Below are 26,890 nucleotides of genomic sequence, written 5' to 3' on the forward strand. Positions count from 1 at the left end.
TCGAACTCAGAAATCCGCCTGCCTCTGCCTCCCGAGTGCTGGAATTAAAGGCGTGCACCACCACGCCAGGCTCTCAACTGAGGAATATCAAATGGCTGAGAAACACCTGAAAAAATGTTCAACATCCTTAATCATCATGGAAATGCAAATCAAAATAACCTTGAGATTCCACCTCACTACAGTCAGAATGGCTAAGATCAGAAATTCAGATGACAGCAGATGTCAGCGAGGATGTGGAGAAAGAGGAACACTCCTCCATTGTTGGCAGGCCTGCAAGCTTGTAAAACCACTCTGGAAGCTGGACATGGTGGCACATGCCTTTAATCCCAGAACTCAGGAGGCAGAGGCAGGCAGATTTCTGAGTTCGAGGCCAGCCTGGTCTACAAAGTGAGTTCCAGGACAGCCTGGGCAATACAGAGAAACCCTGTCTTGAAAAAATAATAATAATAAAAAAATAAAAATAAAACACTCTGGAAATCAGTCTGGTGGTTCCTCAGAAAATTGGACATAGTATTACCGGTGGATCCAGCAACACCTCTTCTGGGTATATATCCAGAAGATGTTCCAACTGGTAATAAGAACACATGCTCTGCTATGTTCATAGCAGCCTTATTTATAATAGCCAGAAGCTGGAAAGAACCCAGATGTCCCTCAACAGAGGAATGGATGCAAAAAATGTGGTACATTTACACAATGGAATACTACTCAGCTATTAAAAACAATGAATTTATGAAATTTCTCGGCAAATGGATGAATCTGGAGGGTATCATCCTGAGTGAGGTAACCCAATTACAAAAGAACTAACATAATATGCACTCACTGATAAGTGGATATTAGCCCTGAAACTAGAATACCCAAGATACATTTTGTAAAACACATGAAACTGAAGAAGAAAGAAGCTCAAAATGTGGACACTTCGCCCCTTCTTAGAATTGGGATCAAAACTCCCATGGAAGGGGTTACAGAGACAAAGTTTGGAGCTGAGACGAAAGGATGGACCATCCAAAGACTGCACCATCCAGGGGTCCATCCCATAATCAGCCACCAAACACAGACATGATTGCAGACACCAGCAAGATTTTGCTGAAGGGGCCCTGATATAGCTGTCTCTTGTGATGGTATGCCAGTGCCTGGCAAACACAGAAGTGTATGTTCACAGTCAGCTATAGGGTGGTGCGCAGTGCCCCCAATGGAGGAGCTAGAGAAAGTACCCAAGGAGCTGAAGGGGTCTGCAACCCTATGGGTGGAACAACAATATGAACTAACCAGTAACCCCAGAGCTCGTGTCTCTAGCTGCATATGTAGCAGAAGATGGCCTAGTCGGCCATCATTGGGAAGAGAGGCCCTTTGGTCTTGCAAACTTTATATGCCCCAGTACAGGGGAACACCAGGGCCAAGCAGGGGGAGTGGGTGGGTAGGGGAGTGAGGGGGAGGGTATAGGGAACTTTGAGGATAGCATTTAAAAAGGAAATGAAGTAAACACCTAATAAAAATTAGAAAAAAAGAAATGTAAATGAAGAAAATATCTAATAAGATATAAGGAAAAAGGAAAAAACTAAACAAATAAACAAACAAACAAAAACCAAAAATTTGTCTCCCTGACTTTTTTTGATCAAATTATCATCCATTAGTGCATTTTGCTATTTTGAGTTTGTGTATTTCTTATAATTTCTATTGTTGTTCACATCTACTCTTATTCCAATGTGGTTCAATAAAATGCAGGATATTATTTCAAAAAAGAAAAAAAAAAAAACTAAGCAAGCAAGAAATCAAAAATTAGAAAAGCTGGGAAACTGACATGAGCAGACACTTCCCAGAGACATACATATGGCCAACAAATGCAAGCATTGTGTGCAGCTAACCAAATCAACCATAAGATTCCAGCACTTAGAAAGTGCACTTTCATCAAACAGGTAAAGAGTAAATGCCATTAAGTATGCACAGAAAAGATAGCTGTGTATACTCGGTAGGAATGTAAATTGAAAAACATGTTGGAAGAGTATAGATAAATTCATTTAAAAATTAAAAACAGGTACCATGTAATCAAGTAAACCCCACTTCTGAATATATGCTCAAAGGAATAGAAATAGTATGCCATATTAATATTGCCTTGGATGTTCATAGTAGCCATAGTCGCAATAGCTGTGACATTAATAAGAATGTATTAATTACTTTTTGTTGTAATAAAACACAATAAACAAGGCACCTTGGGGAAGAGTTTATTTGGCATATGGTTCTACAAAATTAGAGTTTGTAATAGTGGAGAGAAAAGAGTAGCAGAAAGCTAAAAGCTCACATCTTGAACTTCAAGAAGGGATAAGAGAGAGAGAGATAGATAGATAGATAGATAGAGAGAGAGAGAGAGAGAGAGAGAGAGAGAGAGAGAGAACTCTAAATGATGTGAGTCTCAAAGCTCCCAAGTGACATTCTTCCTTCACAGGTCTGAAACCTATTAAACCATGCCATGCCACAAACTAGGGACCAAGAGTTCAAATGGGCAAGACTATGGGGGACATTTTCACTCAAATCACTACACTAGCTATGTGTTCTTCAAAAGAAGAGTGTTGATTGCCTACTCAGTGGAATGTTTCTCTACCTTCGAAAAAAAGGAAATATTAATTTACTCTTATAAGTTTGTTTTTAAAAGACTAGTTCTCACTCATATGGGTCGTGATACATCTTATCTTTAGAATTCAAAAGTGTTGAAGTCACAGAAGCATAATTGGATAATAGTAACCAGGAACAAAGACGAGAGAAGTGGAAATATTTGTCAAGACATACAGCTAAGTAGAAGGAATAAGTGGGATAAATATTTATACAGTATTGTAGCTATAGTTAATTAAAATGTGTTTTGTAATTCAAAGTAATTAAATGCAAGTTTTAAATATTTCTCAGAAGATAGATGGAGAAGATTAATCAGGCTTATTTAGCTACTTCAGCTTGTATGTATACTAAACTCAAACCATTACATGTCAATTAAACAGTTTTGTACTCCTTTAGTGCACCATATATTATGTGATCTTTATTCAAATAATATTGAGAAAAGTCAGAAGTAGGGGTCAGAAAATATGACTCCAAAGGTCACACTCCATATACAAGGTACTTTCCTTTTAATCATATTTAATCTATAAAGTGACCAGGATATGGACAAAATGAGAATTTTTGGTCCTCGTTTGGCTCCAAGTTACACAGCCTAGCAGAGGAGATTTAACTTTTAAATTTAATTTTAATTAAAAGGAGAGGCTATTGATGCAACAAAATCCAAAAATTGGAAATTGAAAATAAAATCTAATCATGAGGTGTCACACATCTAAACACACACATAGGCTATTGAACAAGAGAACAAATGTTCCAAGATACTTCATTCATCTATCTTTGTGATGAAGCTACAGATTGCATTAACAGAAGTAAAGGTAAATTAAAATGTCTTTTAGATAAATAATTTTGTTTACTTTCCTCCTAAATGGCAAACTGTGAGATGCTCTCAGTATGAGAAAGTAACATTACTGTGGAAGCTAAACAGCATACACACACACACACACACACGCACACACACACTATTTGCTAAAAAATTTAATTTCTTTTTACCTTAGCCTAATAGGCTATATCTCATTAACATAAAGGAAATTAGAAGGCAATTTAGACTCAAAATGCATTGTGAGTTCCTTTGTCTCAAGTCTTAAATGAGAGCAGCATGACTCACGAACATAATAAAGTAAAGGAGAACACCTGAAGACCAGGTATTTAGCAGAAGGGTGTCACCTGTTGTTGCCAATGAGCATCTCATGCTCTATAGCCATGGCCTAAAAAAGTAACCTGTAGTGAGATTTTCAAAAGTTAGTTGTTAAATGCTTTGTGTGGGAGGTGACATGCACAAGCCAGAATGTGCATGTGGTGTACAGAAGGCAATCTGCATGAGTCTGCTCTCTCCTACCATCATGAACGCTCTGAGTATTGAACTCAGGTTGTCAGGCTGGAAAAAAGGGAGTTTTTACCAATGGAGCATCTTGCTGGTCTTGGAATAATATCTTCTTTCCTAATTTATGAACCAAGTCTGCTAATTTTTTAAAATAACTGCTACAGAATGATCAAAAAAAATGTACAGAATGGTAACAATATATGTGAATGATTTTTAATTTTATGTATTATCTCTACAATTCCTTGGAATTCTCATTGCTTTCCATTATACAACATATTTTCCATTTCTCTCAGATACTGTTTTTTTCTTAGATATTTTATTTACATTTCAAATGCTATCCAAAATGTTCCCTATACCCTCCCCCTGCCCTGCTCCCCTACCCACACACTCCCCCTTCTTGGCCCTGGTATCCCCCTGTACCGGGCCATATAAAGTTTGCAAGACCAAGGGGCCTCTCTTCCCAGTGACGGCCGATTAGGCCATCTTCTGCTACATATGCAGCTAGAGACACGAGCTCTGGGGGTACTGGTTAGTTCATATTGTTGTTCTACCTACAGGGTTGCAGATCCCTTCAGTTCCTTGGGNACTTTCTCTAGCTCCTCTATTGGGGGGCCTGTGTTCCATCCAATAGCTGACTGTGAGCATCCACTTGTGTTCAGATACTGTTTTAAACTTTTTCAAGTTCTCTCAAATGTTCAGCCCATCCTTCTCAAAACCTCAGATTTATAAGATTTCTTGAAGTCATTGAAGAAAAACAGACTTTACATATCCCATACTATAACCTGTGTATATTTTTCTTCATCTTGTTTGCATGAGGAAGAGAAAACTTTCCATGTATAAAACTGGTCCATACTATTCTCCACCACTGCGGTCCTGGGGATGGAATACAGGCTTCTGTGTATTCTAAGCTCTACCATGGAGTTAAGTTTCAGTCATTGAAAAGTATGTGTCAATTCTCTGGTTCCTTGGCTTCTAGATTCCTTAAAATAGTGATATCACTGACAAGCAACCTGTCCATATTTTGCTTTTCTTCCTTTACAATAGGATGAATGGCATTAGAATGCTTTTAATGTTCAATATATAGGAAGTAATAAGAAAATGATAATAATAATAATAATATTTAATCTTAAGTACCTCTAGAAATACTTTTCTTTCCCTCTACAATAAAAATTCGTGAATGTGTTCATATTTACAGTCTTGATTTCCTAGACTCACCTACTGTTAAATTTCCCCGTAGCATGTCCCTTGCCTAGATATCATGCTAGCTTGAGATGCTTGTGCATTTCAAGACATGGACATTATTCAGAAATCTTACTTGAATTCTTGGAAACATTCGATTCTGTTGGAATCTTCTCCTTTTGAGCATATGTTTCTTTTTTGTCTGCAGTGTAACTCTCTCCAAGCTGGCCTCACTTTTCTCTCCCCTCTCATTTTTTTTTTTCTTAGAATGGTCCTTTTATTTTTCTGCCTCATTAAAATCCTGGTGACATTCAAGGTACCAGTGTGTTCTATCTGTGCTTGTTTCACTCTGAAGATTTCTTAGATGAATCCAAGAAACTTTTGGAAATGCATCCACCTCTGAAGTTATTAGGACTGACATTAGCTGATGTCATGCAAATTATTTCCAAAGCCCAAATCCAATCCCCCTGCTTGGATTTCTGTCTAAATACTCAAGTGCTTATTTACATTCCATGGTATTTCACAGATGTTATAAGCTGAATGCCATATACCATACCTTGAGATGTATGCTAATGATTTTTTTCTTCTTAACTTTACCATATTTGATTTTTATGCATTTTCTATCTCAGAAATGCCTCCTCATCAACCTGGGCACCTCTTCAGCTAGCAAATGATGAGGTCACTTATGTTCAATTGCCACATTGTTTTCTGGATACTTCTATTCATTTGTATAGCTACTACCTAAGTCCAAGAAAATGCTATAATTCTAAATGATGGATATTTCTTTTTTTATTAGAGATTTTCTTTATTTACATTTCAAATGTTATCCCCTTTCCTAGTTTCCCCTCCAAAAATCCCTCATCTCCTCCTCCCCTCCCCCTGTTTCTGAAGTTGTCTTTCCTTAATATTTTTCTTCTTATTTTTTTTAAAAAAATATTTTTATTTTATGTGGGTTTTTTTTCCCCACATGTTATGTCACATCAGATCTTGGAGTTTCAGACAGTTGTGAGCTGTCCTGTGGGCGCAGTGAATTGAACCTGGGTCCTCTAGAAGAGCAGGCAGTCTTTTCCAGCTCCCATTTTTCTTCTTATTATCAATTCCCAACAGTATATGCATGAAAGTATAGTAATAATACTTCCCTGAAAAAATTTTCATGTATTCCTGCTGTTCTTGTGATAAAAGTTCAGACTTTATAGCATGTCATAGATGACTTGGTCTCAATATACTCATTAACTTCATTATGAAACATCATTCTTATGTCTTTCTGTAAAGACTGAGAACATTTTTCTAATTCTTTCAGGCAACTCCTGTTCTGCTTTATCACTAGGCCTTCAATTTTCTCTTCTAGATTTTTTTTTTCTCCAGGAATTGCTCTTCAAATATTAAGTTACCCACCACCTTCTCAGGAAGCCCCTTCTAGATTTTTGACTAGGTAAATGTATTCTGAAGCATGATGACTAGAATGGTTATATATTTCTTTTTATCACTATATCATTGTGTCTCAATCTTGTCTATTACATTAGTTTTATGTGGACATTATGCTAAGTAGATCAGTTGATTATCACTGTTGTATTCCAATTTCTATGAGGACTGTAAATGAAACAGTTTATTACTTCTAGAGGAAGAGGGTCAGTCTCCAACTTGCAATGTCTAGAAGTTCCATTCTTTAGCATGTGTCTCTTTCCTTTGTCTTCAAAGCTAGCACTATGGAAGCCTATTTTGTTCCTTTAGACCATCAGCCTGATCTGACCAGTCACATCAACATTCTCAGACAGTTGCTTTTATCTCTTTTTCTCTTTATGAGCCTTTGTGATTTCATTAGAATCACCCCAAGTGCAGGATACTCTCTGCACCTCCTCATAGGTCATTAATTTCCACTGTCATGTAAAATAATATACTTAATAGTTTGGTGAATTTGCATGCAATTGTCTTGGGGAAGGTCATTATACTGCCTGTCATAGTTGTTTAAATGTTTTTCTCATTTCTCAGAAACCTAATATTATTAGCGTATATAAAATCCACTTTACTCTCAGGTCCCAGAATGGTATTTTTCCCAAGAGAGATATTTACTACAATATTTATTATAATGAAGCATGTAGGCTGAGTTTTCATCTCATTCAGTTCATGTATATAACAGAGTTAATATAGATATCAATATAGCAAATACAGGAAATACTGACTGAGTATATAAGTAAGTGTAACCATGAAGCAAACCAACATAACTGCAAAACAAACTTTCCCTTACTTTACTATCTCTTTATTTTTTTTCTACAGTGGCTAGTTTTTCTAATCTTCAATGTTAATTTCACCAAGGACAATTACATTTCTGCCAATTTTTAGATGCCAATAAAACCTATGGCAATTTTAAATATAAAACTGTTTAAATTAAGTAATTTCAGAATTTCATGCTATCAATATATCAAAACTATGGATTTAATTTCGGGTTGAATTTCCTTTTTCTCATTCATCTTTTTCACTGGTGTTGGACTATAATAAAAGAGATATAAGGACATAGCATTGCTAAATTTATGAGATAGCATAAGTTCAGTTTTCTTTTCTAGTAGCTGATGTTCAAAGCTAGATCCCATCTGTTCTTTCCATGGAATATTGGCAGATATGGTTCACATTGTCACCCTGAATAGCACTTTTCACCAGTCCTTAAATGCTTAGTCCTTGGCTTTTTTTGGGGGGGGGGCAGGGCATTGAAATCCCTTCTTTGTTTCTATTGACCTTCTTATGATAGGTGAGACCATTTTGCTGACTTTTCAATTCCATGAGCATCTAAAGTAGTCTGTAGGAAATACACAGAAATTCATTATCCTTGGAGTTTCCAGTGACACCATTAACATAGTTAAACCTGTCTTTCTCTCTGCTGCAGTAGATCATGTTTTCAATCTTGTTGCTTACAGAATTCTTAGTTTTAGCTTAGACATTACACCATTATGTTTTTTAAATTCTAGGATCACAAATGATTCCTTGGTAGTCTCCATATACAGAGTAACCTTTGGGAATTTTGTATTTTTCTTTTGTTTTCTTTTTAATCCTGTGGGAGGAAAGTAATATAAAATAACTCTTTTTTACTGCTAACTGCAGGAAACTGGATTCATTCCTTAATTCTAAAGTAAATAAATATATAAATAAGTTTATTTCAGTTAGTGGCCTATTTTGCGGGAAGTTTCTGTGTATGCTAGGCAAGCTCTACCATGGAGTTAAGTTTCAGTCCTTGACAAAGTATTTGTCTATATTCTGTATCCTGGGTTTATGGATTATAGCTGAAAATTATGATTATATTTTGAAAATTTCTCTTCAACCTAGCACCTTACTTTGGAGTATATTTCTTAGCTAAATTAAAATTTGATATCAGTTGACAATGTGTCATGCCTTGCCTTATTCAATCACCCAAATTCAGGAGGAATTCAATCACCTAAGTTCAGGAGGAAGTTAATGTCACCTTCATTGTACCAAGAGTAAACTAAAGCCAAGACAGTTTAAAACCTGTTAAAATTTTATTATTGAAAAAAAAAAAAAAGCCAGGCATGGTGGCGAATGCCTTTAATCCCAGCACCTGGGAGACAGAGGCAGGTGGATTTCTGAGTTTGAGGCCATCCTGGTCTACATAGTAAGTTCCAGGACAGCCAGGGCTACATAGAGAAATCCTGTCTCAAAAAAGCCACAAAAGAAGCCCACAGAAAAAACAAAAACACAAAAGTCCTATTATTGGTGACTGTAGACCTAATATATAAGACAAAAAAAAAAAATCCAACACCAGAGCTCAGATATCTTCATGGTATCATGGTATAATATTCCACAAACTTCTTTCTTGTTTTTACACATGACCCCTATAGTATTGCTGACAATCTTGTACATCATCTTGACATTGACATGCTTTTGATTTTAATTTGCAATATAAGATATTGTGATGTTTCAGATGCTGTTCAGTAGATATGAAACAGTGGTAGACCCTGGTCAACTCATGGATGATTATAAACAAGCAAATCAAAGCCAATTCATGAAGAAAAGGAGCCACCACAGTATCAATTATCATTGCTAATTATATGCTAAGCTTAATGTTATAACATCATAAATATTCAGCTAATTGCGTTAGGGAAACAACTCTCCCATTAAAAGCAGTCATCAGTCCATACTTCTTATTGATGTTAGGCCAAAGTTAATTTTTACTTAATTTTGAGCTCTATTTCAGAGCTGCTTACAAGGCTGTGATTATAAAATACTTGGAGCATATTATTATTTATGAGGCAGTCCTTGCAGATGATGCTTTACAAGGTCTGGTACACCTTTCTAAACTTCCTTTCTCATGTCAAGAATGTGTATGCTCATGGAGTCCTTCTGTGTAGTAGAGTTTGTCTTAAAATCTGGTTCCTGCTGCTTCCAGGTTTGTCTTAGTGTCTTGAGGAGAAGCTGGTCATCAGCATTTGGAGGGCTAAAGCTGGGTCTTGAGAGTCTCTGAGTCATCATCTGGATGGCTGAGCTGGATGTTAAAGGAGATACTAGGTGTGAGCACATGGAGGCGTGAAGCTGGCCTGTTCTATGAAAGGAGTTTTTTTCCTTCTGTTTTGTTGTGGTTTGTTTGGTTGTTTGGTTGGTTTTTGCTGTTTTGGTTTTTTACTGTAATTTTTTTGCATTTTTTCTTGATTTGTGCATGGTTCTTGATGCTAATATGGCAGAACTGACTAGCTGCTCAAGTCATAACAAGTCTAATTATGTAAAGCCTTTCTCTTTTGGCCTTTGGCAGTAACTGGTTACTTTCCTATTTACTAGAAAGCCTAGATTAGCATTGCTGTAACACAGGCTCTCTAGGAAACACCAACTGTTGTGTTGCCATGATTTTAATATGTTGTTTGTGAACTCAACATTTATTTTTTATATTAGATATTTTCTTTATTTACATTTGAAATGCTATCCCAAAAGTTCCCTATACCCCACCTCCGCCCCTGCTCCCCTACCCACCCACTCCCACTTCTTGGCCCTGGCATTCCCCTGTGCTGGGTCATATAAAGTTTGCAAGACCAATGGGCCTCTCTTCCCAATGATGGCCGATTAGGCCATCTTCTGCTATATATGCAGCTAGAGACATGAGCTCAGGGGGTGCTGGTTAATTCATATTGTTGTTCCACCTATAGGGTTGCAGACCCCTTCAGCTCCTTGGATACTTTCTCTAGCTCCTCCGTTGGGGGCCCTGTGTTCCATTCAATACCTGACTGTGAGAATCCACTTCTGTGTTTGCCAGGCACTGGCATAGTCTCAAAAGGGGCCGCTATATCAGGGTCCCTTCAGCAGAATCTTGCTGGCATGTGCATTAGTATCTGGGTTTGGTGTCTGATGATGGGATGGATCACTGGATGGTGTAGTCTCTGGATAGTCCATCCTTTCATCTTAGCTCTAAGTTTTGTCTCTGTACTTATATCCTTTCATGGATATTTTGTTCCTTAGTCTAAGTAGGAATGAAGTATCCACACGATGGTCATCCTTCTTGGTTTTCTTGTGTTTTGCAAAATGTATCTTGGGTATTCTAAGTTTATGGGCTAATATCCGCTTATTAGTGAGTGCATATCTAGTGACTTCTTTTGTGAGTGGGTTACCTCACTAAGGATGATATCCTCCAGATACATCCAATTGCCCAAGAATTTCATAAATTCATTGTTTTTAATAGCTGAGTAGTACTCCGTTGTGTAAATGCACCACATTTTCTGTATCCATTCCTCTATTGAGGGACATCTGGGTTCTTTCCAGCTTCTGGCTATTATAAATAAGGCTGCTATGAACATAGTGGAGCATGTGTCCTATTACCAGTTGGAAGATCTTCTGGGTATATGTCCAGAAGAGGTATTGCTGGATCCTCCAGCATTGTTCTTTAACATTTACCCACTATTTTATATCTCACATAATTTAAACTTAGCTTTTTTTTAAAATTTTAAACTACTGCCTTTTCATATACTTTCATTAATTTAAAATTTGAATTAGTCTTCAAATCTACCTAAGTGGTGTTTGAAATACAATGACATTAAAACAAAATATCCTACTTTGTTACAGATAGATTTATATATAATCTCGAAATTTTGCTAGAAGGAAGTTGGATATTTTGAAACAAGTAAGTGCCATGAACATTAAATCCTTTTATTCTGCTCCAAATTGGATATTTCATTATTTCATTTTCAATCAATAGCATGTATTTCCTTTACAACTCTGTAACATTTGCATTACTTATTTGTGGTTTTATAGGAGAAAAGTAAGTCAGCTATAAAGGCATAATAATTCCAGTTTTAGCTTTCAATTTTTGAAGAAAAAATAATGCATTCATTTAAGATAAACTTGAATGTGACTCAATTATCTTTCTAGCAAAACAATTTAAACACCAGCATTTTAAATTTAATTCACATTTTAAGTTTATGTTTTATTTTTTATTTTTCTTTCGTTCATGGATTTTTTTTTGTAAGCAGGTAGTCTGAAAATTAATGCTGCCCTTTGCCTCAGTGAAATAAAAATCGATTTATTATATTAGACATGTGCTCTTTCATAAAATTCTATTTAGAATATATAGTTCAGTTATAGTGACAGCTATTAGGTACTATGAAATATGAATACAAATCAATTTCAGTGGAAGCTGATATGGTTAAAATCATGCTGGCCTTAACTGAACATTACCAATTCATTTAACACACAGATTTCTTAGTAAAGCACATAGATCCTTGGTTCATTTTAATTTCTCTCTTCCAAAACTTTTGTGGTATTTCTATGTCTTATGTTTATTTTATATGACTCAAAAATCCTACAAATAACATGTGTTAAGGTCACAATACAAAGATCTGTGTCTGTCTTGATTTCTAACCATTCTAGGTCATATGAAGTTCCTCGGTTTGGTCTGTGACATCGCTAAAAGGACTTTTGAATTTCCAATATTCCCTGAGTTATGAATAGATTCCAAACATTGGCAAAAATACTCTTAGATTATAGTCTAAGCATCTTTCCTCAATTTGCCACCGTATAATCAGGATCAAATATGAGATACTTCCACATTGCATTTTCCAGTTTTGAAAGATGGGATAATTCTTTATTATAAGGAATGGCTTTCTGCCTGGCCCTAACCATGAGGCGCATCAAATCATCCCACTCAGAAATATGGTGACAGAAAACCTAGTCTCCCTTCTCATGTCTGCTGAATTCAAAGAAGATTGCTCTGTGTTTCACTTTTTAAAAGAAAAAAAAGTTCACATCCTGGTTTGGCTTTCATAGTACCAGATTAGACACATTATAAGTTATGGGTAGTCAGAGTGTCAGAGCCTAAGCATGCCCAGATCCAAAGACAACACAGCAGCATTGATCACAGGGAGACCCCTTTCAAGTGAAATTAGGCATTCATCATTACACAGACAGCCCTGGATAGAACTCTTGACCTTCAAAGTGCTGCCGTTTATTTTATGGTTCTTCTAGAACACACCAGAGGTTTTGTTATTGTTTTGCCAGACTTGTATGAGTTCCATTTTCTAAAAGATTTGTTTGATTTATTAATATATGCCTGCGTGCTAGTGTGAGTATATAAGAGTATATCTGTGGGTGTCTTGCCCGTGTGTGCCCCAGGGGAGTAGAAGGCATTTGGTGTCCTTATTTTTCACACTTTCTCTTTTACCATTGAGGTTGGTTCTGTCCTTGAACTTGGGTATAAGTTTTCAACTATCCTGATAGCTGTAAATCCTAAGCTGATGGCAGAACCAGGGTAACAGAACCAGGGTAACAGGTATTTGCAGAGAGCCATGCTCAATTTTTGTGTCTTAAGATCTAAAGATCTTTCTGACTTTGGGACATGTGATCTTAACTGCTGAGCTGACTCCTGCCTCTCATTTTATATTTGATTTTTAAAAAAATTGCTTATTTGTAGATTAAAGCAGATTAAGAACATACATATTTCCATAATTATTTTAAGACTATGTAAATCAAACGGTGCCTATTTACTCAAGTAATACAAATAATATAAGTATATGACTATTTCAATATGTAAAAATTATATCAAGAAATTCCCAATAATGTCAGAAAAGCCATCTTGGGTCATGATGTTTAAATTTCTCAGAATAGTCTTACTTTAAATGGAATTATTTTCTTTAAACTCAAACCAAGAATTCCGTTAGTGTTCTTATTCAAATTTACTATGCTTGTTCTTGAGAATTTTTATATCAGATTTCACTGCAATATCAGATTACACTGCAATATAATATTACACTGTTGCAGCACTATACAAACAAAACAAAGATAATGCTGTGATTTTAGGGTAAAAAGTCCTTAAAGGAATCTTCTGTTTCCTTCTTTCTCTTTACTTGGTTAATCCTAAATGATGTCAGTCAGTTGCATCTAATAGCTGTGAGTGCATAGCTGGGGCTTCTGTGCTCAGTTCCAGATTATAGTATTGATTAATTGATTGTCTCTTCCAGTTGTGAATCGTATTAGTGTTGGCTCAGACAGTTGGCTTAGAGCCAATGCTTAATTGTCAATGGGAGGCAAGAGGCAGCTTTTCTATTTCATTGCTGTATTTAGATGGGTATTCAGAGAACAAAAAGCACTGGAAAGATGATGTGACAGAAGAGAGTGTAATAAATCTAATAAATATGCAGTTACTGATTGATCCAACCAACAACTAGTGGGAAGAAAACTCAGGAATTTTCATTTCTCAATGACAGATTTCCAAAGCAGTTTTAAAAAAATCAGGTGTACAAAGAGAAGAAAGTGATATGGTGTAGGATTTTGAATCATAATAAGCCCACATCAGAGTTATAGAATTAGTTCATTAAGGACACAGATATGATGATTGTAGTACTTTCCAGATAAACGCAATTGAAAATAGGAGAAGGGTCTTTATGTCATATGGAAAGAGCTGTCCAAGAGAGCTGGGGGCACTTGTTAGCTTGTTCCCCTCCAGGGAACTGAAATCATCATAGAAAAAGTATGAAAAATTCCAAGCTTAAAGCCCAAACACGATGTGCTGGTTTCTTGTTAACTTTCTGCTTTAATAAGGAACATAAAATGGATGGGTCTGTTCATCGTTGATTCCTGAAGAATGGAAATCTAAATGGGGCATGGAGAGGTTAATAACTTTCACAGATCTATAACTTTGAGTTTGTTTTCTGCCAGATCAATTCCTTTTCCCCAGAAGCAAAAAATTGGTATGAAATTGAGTCACTCTCTGATTACAAAATTACATTCACATTAAAATATATTGATAATAATTATTGGTCTTTCTCCTATGAACAAAATTATATTTGGTTTCACAGGGACTTAGAGATTAGAAACCTTTTTTAACAATTAAAGTCTAAGGATTTGGTTAATGTGTAGGATAAATAAAGAAAATGAGGTAGAGGTTCTTATATTCCAAAATGATAAAACCAAATGTTTAGACATGAGTGATATAATAAATACTTCAAGAAACAATAGCAGGTAAAGTAGTTAGAAAGTTAAATATCTTGGTAGGCGCATGGTTAACTGCAGAGCACCTTCTAACTAAGTTAACTCATACTGTGGCAGATGTGTACACAGTATATCAGCAACTTGAAAACAGAAATGAATCAGCCATACCTATCACCCTGCACAAAACCCGAGTCCTAGTAGATCAAAGACCTTAATATCAAACCCAATATATTGAACCTGATAGAAGAGAAAGTGAGGAATGGCTTTGAACATATTGGCACAGGAAACAACTTCCTGCACAGAACATCAATAGCACAAGCACAAAGATCAACAATAAATGACACTCCGTGAAACTGAAAAGCTTCTGTAAGCAAAGGACACTGATAATAGGACAAAATGGGAGCCTATAGAATTAGAAAAGATTTTCACCAATTCTACATCTAACAGAGGACTAATTTCCAAAATAAATAAAGAACTCAGAAATTATACATCAACCAACCAAATATGCAGAGAATTCTTAATATGCTGGAAAGCACATGTTTAGCATCCCTTGCCATTTGGGAAATGCAAATAAAAATGACATTGAGATACTATTTTACACCTATCAGAATGGCTAAGATAAAAATCACTAGTGACAGCTCAGGTTGGCAAGGATGTGGAGCAAAATGAAAACTACTTCATTGCTGTGCATTGCACAAACTTGTACACCCATATTGGAAACCAATATGTCAGTTTCTCAGAAAATCGAGAATCAACCTATCTCAAGACCCAGCTATACTACTCCTGGGAATATACCCAAGCAGTGCTTAATCCTATTACAAGAACATGTCCTCAACTACATTAATATCAGTTTAATTTGTAATAGCCAGAAACTGGTATAGCTGAAGAATGAGGCCTAGTAGGAGGAAGTTAGGTCTGTGGGGGTATCTTATCCCTTTGAACAGGATTATGTAATCCTAGATTTTTCTACTTTTTTACTTTGATTTTCTGTGCCATGCTAGGTCCAAAGCCACAGGATAAGCCTCCATAGATGATAACCCCCGAGACTCTATGCCAAACAAACATTTTCTATGTTTAAGTTGATTATTTAAAGAATTTTGTTACAGCAAAGATGCAGGCTAGCCTAGGCTCTAGACAAACCATTGGATACATTCTGCTGACTATGAATCAAATTGCTAGTAACTTACTTCAGTGCTCTCTTTTAAATGACACGCAAATAGTGCAAAACTTTTTGTTCTTATCCTTGAATGAATAAATGCAGCTCTCTCAAGCAGAAATGTTCAGAGAACATCCCACTGATATTTCTTCTTCTGACCACAATAGTCTGGATATTCAATTAACGTTTCTTAATTAAATTAAGTTATACTTTACATTGAATTGTAAATCTAGAACTGTAATCAAAGATCTCTATAGAGAGTTGAATGTGTCCTTGCTATGTGTACTGTTAATTATTACTTTACAGAAAATAATAGAGAGCAGACTCATGTAATGAGATGATTATCCAATATGGTTTGTGTTTCCAAAATATACTAATGAGAACTTTAGGAGCAAGCCTTAAAAACACAATGTAACCTTGTTATTTCTGTTTTTCTCACTTGATGTAATTTCTAAGGAGTCACGGAGATTATAAAAACCATCTACATTGTGGGTAAAAAAAGTAGACACTGGTCCATATTAAATTGTGTACCTTGTAATACACACTAAATGGCTATTATTATAACAAATTAGATTAAGCTTGTTCAAATGAGCTAAACCCTTGGCTTAAAATACAGCAGGGTTGTCATCTTCCCTTCTCAGGCTTGTGCATTTCCAAATTGGACATTGTAGCAGTGTCTGGCCAGCAAGAACATGATCACATTATGAAAACTGACACTGATAGCTACATGAAAACAAAAGCTCATTTAAACAAATTGACCCAAATTGGCCAGTGGTCCTACAACTAAATGCTGTGAACCTCTATCTGTAGCCTGGTTAATTCAAAGCAGCTGAAAATCATCTTGAAATAATGTTTTCAATTGGTCCCTCCAGATTTCAACTTGGGTTTGATTTCTGATACTACAACTATGAGGCACTGGGGTAGATATTTAGTTTTCTTTAAGTCATTCATTTTAACATGGAGATAACTAAATTGTGTACTACCAGAAATGTTCTATAAAGAGTCAATATGGCTTGTATGCAATGAGCTTCAGACATATAATACATTATCAAAAATTAAGCTTAAGGGCACTAGAGAGATGGCTAGGCTATTAAGAGCAATTTGCAGCTCTTTCAAAGGACCTGCATATGAAGAATTACAAACAATTGTAACTCCATCTCTTTAGGGATACCCAATGCACTCTTCTGGTCTTCTATGGTATCAACACACATGTAGTGTATATGCACATGTGTGCATACATACACATATAAGTAAAAAAAAAAAAAGAAAATAATGTTTAAGTATATTATGTAGGGACAGTTTCTAATGGTACAATGAAATACCATGACTAAAAAGCAATTCTGGGAGAAAGGATTTTTTTCAGCTTATATTTCCACATTGCTGTTCATCAACAAAGTCAGGACAGGGACGCAAGCAGGGCAGGATCCTAGAAGTAGTAGCTTCTGCAGAAGCCTTAGAGGGGTGCTGCTCACTGGCTTGCTTTCCCTGGCTTGTACAGTTGGCTTTCTTACAGAAGCCAGAGCCAACAGCACAACGATGGCACCACCCACAAAGGGGTGAGTCCTCTCCCATTGACCACTAATTGGAAAAATGCCTTACAGCTGGATCTCATAAAGGCATTTCCTCAACTGAGGCTCCTTCCTCTCTTATGACTCCAGCTTGTGTCAAATTGACACAAAACCAACCAGTACGTTATTTTAAGCAGTAAGGGTATTTGTAAATAAAATAACTGTCACTGTCTTGGCAAGAATAAGATTTTATAAAAAGGTTTAGATGACTGCATTTCTTTCTTTCTTTCTTTCTTTCTTTCTTTCTTTCTTTCTTTCTTTTTTTTAGGATATATCATTTATTGGGTAACTGAATGCACTATAAACATCATCATCATCATCATCGTCACCACCACCACCACCACCACCACCACTACCATCATCATTATCATTATTTTTTCGACGTGGTGGGTGGTGGAAGACAGAGTCTAGCTAACCCTGGCTGCCCTTCCAACTTATAGTACTTCTGCCACCTCAGTCACTCCAGTGGTCAGACTACAGATGAGCATGATCATGCACAAACAAGATGCTTTATCGTAGATTATAAATTTAGCATGTTATATCTATATAATACCATTAAGTGGCACAGGACTCTGGAGCCGAGCTACCAGTTTACAAATTGACTCTGATGCTAACAGCATGATATTACATTAAATTAGGCATCAATTTGCTCATCGATAAAATTAAAATTAGTAGCTATTTTTTACAGTTATTGAGAAGACTAAAAGAGGAAGCCCATGTAAAATATCCAGAACTATTTTGGGGCATATAACAAGAACAAAGCATGTTTTAGCCATTAAGGCCTTAAGCAGTACACTTTATTTTTATGCATACGATTTTTTTAATCGTATTGTTTTTTTTTTCCAATTTTTATTAGGTATTTATTTCATTTACATTTTAAATGCTATCCCAAAAGTTCCCTATACCCTCCTCCCTCCTGCTTCCCTACCCATCCACTCCCCCTTCTTGGCCCTGGCCTTCCCCTGTACTGGGTCATATAAAGTTTGCAAGACCAAGGGGCCTCTCTTCCCAGTGATGTCTGACTAGACCATCTCCTGCTACATATGCAGCTAGAGACATGAGCTCTGGGGGTGCTGGTTAGTTCATATTGTTGCTCCACCTACAGGTTTGCAGCCCCCTTCAGCTTGGGTACTTCCTTGGGCACTTTCTCTAGCTCCTCTATTGAAGACTGATGTAATACATTCACATACTACAAAGAAAAGAAGAATGTCTAATTCAAAACAACTTTAGGTGTGAGCTTATGATGTCAGACACATGGAAGAAAAGACCTGTAAAATACTCTTTACAAAGGTTGTCTTAGATATACTAGTATTGGTTTCATCCAACCTTTTACCAACATGCCTTGTTATTTTTGTGGACAGTATGGAGAAGGCAGGATTATAAAGTGTTGGGCAGAAAAGACAGCTGTTTGAAAAACCACATGAAAGACATTGTCATGAAAAATGAATATTTAAACATCACTCTTGGGGCTATCTTAAAGTTCAATTTTTGGTAGAAGGGAAGGGTCAGAGTTTGGGCTGGGCTTCTTGCCCTAATTGTTTAGTTGTAAAAGACCTTTGTTTCTGACTATCACCTTTGTGATTGGTACAGAAGGATAAGAAGATGAAGTGGAAAGACTTGTGCTTTGTTTGTAGTGCCCACTAAGGCCTCAATGCACTATCAATGTTATTTGTTTGGGTGTTTGCTCTACTTTCTTTACTTGATGATAGGAAGGCCATGGTATTATTTTGTTGTTATTCCATCCTGGAAAGCCAGGTAGATGAGGAAAAGAGTGGAACTGGACAACTAGTCGTTTTCTTTCTGGCTCAGGTAATTGCTATTTTCTGTTTTTGTATCTATTTCATTTTTAGAAGGTGAATTAAGATGTTTTGTTTATTTTCACTTCCAAGTGTGCCTCTAAGTGGTGATTGGTTTTCTGGTGCTTCAGGCTGTAGTAAAAAATGATAAGATGACGCCTACAGTGCAAGCGCAAGCCCCTTACTGGACGGCAAGTGTTATGCAGCATTTTTCACACATGGATCATTAAATCTTTCCCACAGTCACTGAGGTAGGTACTAGCACTCTCTCTATGCTTCATAGATGTCCAGCCACCCATCAGAGCTGACTGATAAGCATATGGGTGGAGGAGATGTCAGGCAAGGCCTGGTCTACATTTATAAAAATTCCCCTTCAGAATATAAATGTCAAAACAAAGTATATTTGAAATGAATTTTAAAAGCCCTAGGTTATTCAGAAACCACTCAGAAAGAAAATAGGAACATCACTTGAATGATTAGTCCTGTGGGAATAAGTGCCCTGGACTCTGAACAACTTGTGTGTGTGTGTGTGTGTGTGTGTGTGTGTGTGTGTTTTCTCAATGATTTCTGTAACATAATGTACTCAGATAAATGGAAAATGATTATATACAATGTTTCATGATTATGAGTGTCATAAACATTCCTCATGGTATCCAGATATTGTGGGGAGTTGACTTGAGTCTTATTCCATGTAAATGAAATGATGAGGACCAAAGAGGAAACAGGATAAAATCATGAAATAAAAGGACTATATCTCTCTTGTTTTATTTTCATCTTGCTTGACTTCTGTAGTACATGGATATAGGTGAGGCCTTATTCTGTGTGCAGATATATCCTTTCTCTTAAAGTCAGAAGAAACACAAACCCAGAAAACACGGCAAACTGTGATACTGCAATAGCAGTTTCTAAAATAATGTAGACTTTTATGTACTTTAAAACTTGACCAACTTTACAAAGTGTATGCAGAAATGTTAATTCAATCCATTGAGATTACTTAGGAATTCATTACCTATTTACCACTTATTGATAATATTTAAATTCATAGCCAAAAGATCAAAAAGAACATGTAAATCACTTTTTTCAAAGAAAAAATCTGATTTTTTTTATTATTTAGACTGGAAGCATATTACTGACTTGTAAAGGTGGAAGAAGAATTTCTGATGTAGGACTTAAACAGAACTATTGCTTTAGTATGTGTAAAGTGGCAATGCTGCATTGCAAGCATAGATTATCACTGGGAGATGAAAACCCAACACATCAACGCATCGCAGGACAGCCTATTATTTTTTAACAGAAGTTAGATTTAACATTTGCTAATTTATTTGCTAATTTGTTTTCTCACTTAATTCCCTCATTAACAATCAATAGCTTCTTGGCTTTCATAAGAACCAAAATAAACTAAGTAGGCAAGACTACTACAAAGGGCTAATAATTTTTTATCAGCAACCACTAAACTCAAAAAACATTTAAATCTATATTCATCTGCCACTCTAATTCAAAAATTTAACCCATTGTTATATTTCTTCCACATTTGTGCCTAATAGAGCCCACGATTCAGAACTGAAAATCATATCTCTTGAAGGATTTTATAGATATACTGAATACTTAAAGCAGCATGGAGAGCTGTGATTTTGGCAATAGGCTACAAAGAAGTCAAATTTACTTTTCTTAAAATGGTGAATTAAGATCATCACGCTTAACACACCAGGGCCTCATGGTTTTCTTCTAACATATATTTCATCAAGTCCACTAAATTTTAAACAAGAGCAGGTTAAGATGTGCTATGGACTCACCATCTATGAGCTCTGTGGAGTGTTTCAGAAACAGTTCCTGGCCTCAGAATGTTGAACACCTAGCCAGAAATTCAGAAAACAACCACTGTTAAAATTCTTAGCGTTAAGTCACATTCAAGATATATTGTTGTCTTCTTTTGTGCAAGGATTGAGACAGAAGTGGAAAACAAGATAGTAAGGAATTGACAGCAATTTCATAAATGACAACTTTTGAAAAAAATAGTGAATATTTAAAGGAACCTGGGAATCTGTGTAGATTTGTAAAATTGTAAAATTGAATCTTCTTAAAATGGTGAAATGAGACCACCATGTCCAACAACATGGCTACATAGTTTTCTTACAATATTTGCTTCATTAAGTCCAGTAAATATCTAAATATCATAGCTTGTTGTTTTGTAAGATTGCATGCCCTTCCAAATATCCAACTTTTGGCCCTTACATAACATATACTCCAATGTTGGGAAATAACTTGCAAACAAAAAAAATCTAAAAGAAACCATTGTTTTTCCTACTAATTTCTAGGGCTAATCAGTAAGGAATAATTCCAAATCTTAAAGCATTCCATCCTGTAAAACCATCTCATAAATTTTTAAAAAGCCATACCTCTAAGGTGCACAAAAAGTCATTGTCTTAATTCCCCAACAGAATCCTTAAATAGGCTTTAAGTCTAATCTATTGACTCTTGTTAATTTTGTTTTCAAAGGGATTTCTTCTTCACCCTTTAAAATGTGCAACATTTATTCCCCCTTCAGTCCCTTTCTGCAGACAGCTTCTGTGTGACATTCTGTCATCTTATGTCCATGGTTCTACCAGATGAGTCAGGCTTCATCAACTCAGTGTGTTTTCCTTTAACCTACACCACATTTCTTTCTGTCACAAGGCTAGCTGGCTCTCTATCAGATTGCTTCTCCTTTTGTGCCTGCTGTCCCTAAACCTGCTACATTTTGTAGTTAGATGCCAGTGTGTGGCTGAGTTCGTCACAGTGGAGTATATATGACCCTTCATTCTGTGATCTCTTCCACATAGTAGCTTCCTGAAAACCCAGAGGAGAGAAAAATCTAAAAGGTCCAGAGGATGGTATTTTAGCAAACAGGTCTTACGATCTCCCTTATTTCTATTATGAAGTCCACCAAAGTTTTATCTTTAAGAAGGGGTCTGCAACCCTATAGGTGGAACAACAATATGAACTAATCAGTACCCCCAGAGCTCGTGTCTTTAGCTGCATATATAGCAGAAGATGACCTAGTCAGTCATCGTTGGGAAGAGAGGCCCCTTGGTCTTGCAAATTTTATATGCCCCAGTACAGGGGAACACCAGGGCCAAGAAGTGGGAGTGAGTGGGCAGGGGAGCAGGATTGGGGGAGGGCATAGGAGACATTCTGGATAGCATTTGAAATGTAAATGAAGAAAATATCTAATAAAATAATTAAAAAAAAAGAAAGAGCCAAACTGAAGGATTTTGAGTAAAATTTCCATTTTGAATAGGGGTCAAATAAAGTTTAAGTTCCCAAGACTTCCTTGGGTAACTGATATCTTGCTTGGCAGAGAGAGACATGTATGTGGGTAACTGACATTCAGCTTGGCAACTTGAGACATGAATGCTAAGCAAGTCTCCCTGCTGCAGGGGAATAAACCAACCACTGAACACAGGGTAAGTGTACCACATAGGGAAATAGCCGTGGGAACACCCGTTATCCTTGAACCTGATTGGTACAAAAATGTAACTGTAACTTGGTACATATGTTTGTGGTTTTCAAGCTCAAATGCTCTGTAGCATTTTGGCTCCAGGGTGGGGTGGAGTGGTGTTGCATTTTAGCACCCGAATCAGTTCTGCATCCCTGATAGATCAGTAGCAGCTTGATTATAATAATTTGTTTTTCTTTTCTACATTGACCTGGTTTTGAGTTGTTTTGGATCAAAGCAGACTCCATAACAATGTAAGTGACAATTGTGTTTTTGCTCTTTAACTTAATATGTTGGATGTTTGGTACAGCATTCAGCCTACCTAGACTGAATGGGTTTGTTTAGTGGCCTCTGTTGGAATGTAGTCTCTGGTACTCTCCACAGTGACTACTTTTGTCTCATTCTAGGTTATAGCTGACTTTTTTGACACAGCAGCATTATATTTTGAAACCACTCTCTATTGTTTCAATAACTAGTGCTTTATATTTATTAAAATATCCTCCAAATTTTTCATAGGTAATATTGAACTAGAAATAATTACTTCTACTGGAGACAGAAAGTGCGTCTTTTGGTACTGGCATCAAGATCCCTCTGGTCAAATACCTCAAGGTATAATCTAATTTTACTAAGGCACTCAAGGTAAAAGGTAACTTCAAAACAGCCTTTCAAAGCTGTGTTTGTAGCTTCTGTTTTCAAGCCCTGGGCCAGAAAGTAACAGTGCTGCAAGCCACAGTCAGAACCCATCAAAGCTCATGACTGCAGTATGATTTCAAATGTTCTCAAACCTCTACTGGGGATTTTGTGCCAACAAAGAGGAAATGAAAGGGAACTTTCTTCCCTTTTCAAAGCAATAACCAATCACAAAGCTCAAGACTGAGTTCTTCACATATTACAATGCAGTAGCTTTTGAAGTTTAAATAAGAATAGCTAGCTGACTAACATTATCAATAATAAATCATAACATCACCACAAATTTATTTCTGATATTCTTTTACTCGCTTCCTCTTACAGCCACAAAATATTCCATCCACTGACTTTTAGGAAACAACCTGTTTGAGGCCACAGAGGAAAGATCTTGATGTAGCCCAAACTTGCCAGTTTCTACATTTTCTTCTTCTTCCTGCATATATTGTTTTGTTTGGTAAAATAATTTCGAAGATGTGCTTTCTTTTTCCGCCCCGTGTAAGTGAGGGAAATGTAGAGGACTTGATCATTTCTCTGTTTCCTTTCTTAGCAGTGAAGGTGATACTTAGGAATATAGATATGCAGCTGCCTTTCTTGTTTTCAAACAAAATTACATACAGACATATATGTTCCATTGACAGTATTTGCCATATTCAAAGGATACAGAGTGACATTTTGACACATACACCTAATGTGTAATGATCAGATCAAGGTAGTTTTATCTGTCACCTTCGAGTCATTATTTTCTCTCTCTGTTCAGTACATTCAAATTCTTTTCATCAAATATTTTGAAAGGCTTGTTGAATATTGACAATAATCATTGTTCCTATAAGCTGTGGAGTACTGGATGTAATGCCTAGCAGGCAGCTGTACCCTGTGCAGTTAACACTCTAATGCTCATCTATTCCCCACATCCTTCTGACTTGGATTATCAAACCCTCAAGCTGTGTTTCACAGCTTTGAATAGAGGCTCTAGTCTAGAGTTTGTGATATTTTAATCTACCTATTGTGCAGTTCCATTGCATTAATACTTAATTTGTCTTGGTGAAACATGTCTCTCTTTAGTGATATTTAAATTCAGATCCAATTTGCCAGATGGAGCTACTCTTCATTGTTTTCCATGGGCATTTAGGAAACCTTCTTGCACTTCTGACCATCATAAACCATTCCATGATTTTAGTTTCTAAGTGACACATCATGATAATATATACTCATGGGATACTGTGTTATTGTAATATATGTAATCCATGTAGTGATCAAATCTGTGTAATTAATATTTCTGTATTCTCATGAGTTCATTTTTGTGGTTCTTTATAAAACATGTAATTATTGTAAACTATGATCACCATGTTATCAACAGCATGACTTAGCCCCACTATCTGATATTATTTTAAAATTTGCTATTTCATTTATAAAGTTCAGTCTTGATGGTTTATATGGTTATTTTATGATACATACAGGAAATTAATAAAACATATCTTTGTGTGTATGTGTGCTTGTGTGTGTGTGTGTGTGCACCTGTATGTTTTCATGGGTATGGACATGTTTGTGGCTGATGTGTGTGTAGTGCATGTATGTGATGAATGTATGTAATGTTAACTATCTCTGAAAATGTTCACACATGTTACATATATATATATATATATATATATATATATATATATATATACATCATATATACAGCTTGCACACATATATTATACAAACATCATATATAGGGACAAAAACACTGGCACACATATTCTCTGGAATAAAGGTAGAATTGTGCATGCTATCAATGGATCATATATATAATCAAAATTCATGTCTTGTAAGCATATTTTCCTCTGCTTCCTGGTCGCCATGAGTGAACAGCTTCAGGCACATATCCTGCCATCAGAGTGTACAGTCTCATTACATGCCCAGAAATATGGTGCCAAGTCTCCATGAGTCTTGAGATAAAATCAGTAATTTTTCCCTTCTTTTTTCAACTTTTGTACACAATGTAGACAAAAGTAGAAAATTACCCAACTTTCTACTTCCTTTAGTATCCTTCCTGACTATTCCAATAATCATTTTGATCACCTGACTGTCCTGACCATGTTCTGTCACAAGACCATCATTCTTGTCACTTGACTATCCTGTAAATCTTTATGTCAGCTGACTGTCACAAAATTTCAGCTGACTGTCATAACCATCATTCTGGTCACCTAACAGCCCTAACCATTATTCTGTCACCTGAATGTCCTGGCCATCTTTCTGATCACCTGACTGTTTGAACCATTGTCTGGTCATGAGATTACCAATTCAAGAGCTACCTTTCATTTCAGAGTATGAAAATCTGTTCAATATCTTGTTTGTCAGCTAGAAGAGCCAATGGTATTTTCCCACACTTAGCAGGAACGGGAAAATCTGATCCTTCCAAATTTATGATTAATGTTTGGGTCAACTGTCTTTTATCTGACAACAAAATTAAGTCTTATTAATAATCAGCATTTTGTTTTCTTTTTTAATATTGAGAAAATGCCATATATTCTCAATATTAAAAAAGAAAACAAAATGCTATGATTGATAATTGCAACTGAAGGAAGCAAAACCTGTCACATTCAGGGCAGCCTGTCCATTCAGAGAGAAAATCAAGCAGGATAGTGCATATACTATTCAAATGTGCACATAGAAAGTTTGAAGTCTTTGCTATAAGACTTGATTTTAAACTTAATTTCCCACAGCCTGAAAGAAATATGTGTGTGTATGTTATAGCATTTCACTCAATACATTTTGTTGTCATTTACTTAAAGGGAGTAAATCAAATAATTTATGATTTATATTCTGATACATAAAATGTTTTGTATTTCTCAGAATAGTTTTATCTACCTTATACAATATTTCCTCTGTTACAATCTATAAATTCCATTTTTGATTAGTGATTCATGATTACTATATAAAATATAATAATTAAATTACTTTACATCTGAAGAAAATTATGTAAATGAAAAAGATGATATTTATTTTATTGTACTATGATGTTTTTGCCTCTTTCTTATGCTAGAAAAAGTTATTTCCTAGAGTTTATTTCTACTGCTAAACATATTTCTATGTATCAAAACCCTTTTTGATTGTCAAAACAACATGTGAGTTTAAAGCACATTTTACATTAGCACAGCCACTATGACCTTTTAAAGTAGTTAAAATTATAGAGTAAAGACATTTCATTAGGAAGCTTTCAGTGCCTTTTATTTAGATTTGCTTGTGCATATTTTCTTTACTTAATATCTTCACAGTTTCAGAGATTTGAGTATAAAGATGACCCCTTGTATTACCTTAAATATTAGATAGAAAAAAGATTCGAGAAAAGAAAAGAAGCATGTAAAAGTAATACCTTGCAAAATTGTTAAGACTCCATTTCACAGAAAATGTCTCTCCACCCTTCTCTCTTTTTTATTAGATATTATCTTTATTTACAATTCAAATGCTATCCCAAAAGTTCCCTATACCCTCCCCCCACCCTGCTCCCCTCCCACCCACTCCCACTTCTTGGCCCTGGTGTTCCCCTGTACTGGGCCATGTTCATAGCAGCCTTATTTATAATAGCCAGAAACTGGAAAGAACACATATGTCCCTCAACAGAGGAATGGATACAGAAAATGTGGTACATTTACACAATGGAGTACTACTCAGCTATTAAAAATAATGAATTTATGAAATTCTTGGGCAAATGTATGT

The 26,890-nt window shown here is 36.0% G+C and overlaps 1 protein-coding gene across 47 annotated transcripts in view; it reads right to left on the minus strand.

The window, feature by feature from the left end:
• Positions 1-26,890, minus strand: part of Ptprd (protein tyrosine phosphatase receptor type D) — a 2,152,432-nt gene that overhangs the window by 767,380 nt on the left and 1,358,162 nt on the right. For all 47 annotated transcript variants that reach the window (XM_029539561.1, XM_029539552.1, XM_029539551.1 and 44 more), the window contains one exon: positions 20,823-20,881. The gene's annotated coding sequence lies outside the window, so the exon portion shown is untranslated. The remainder of the gene's footprint in view (positions 1-20,822; positions 20,882-26,890) is intronic.

Source organism: Mus pahari, chromosome 6 (genome assembly GCF_900095145.1).
Source record: "Mus pahari chromosome 6, PAHARI_EIJ_v1.1, whole genome shotgun sequence".
Lineage (NCBI taxonomy): Eukaryota > Metazoa > Chordata > Mammalia > Rodentia > Muridae > Mus > Mus pahari.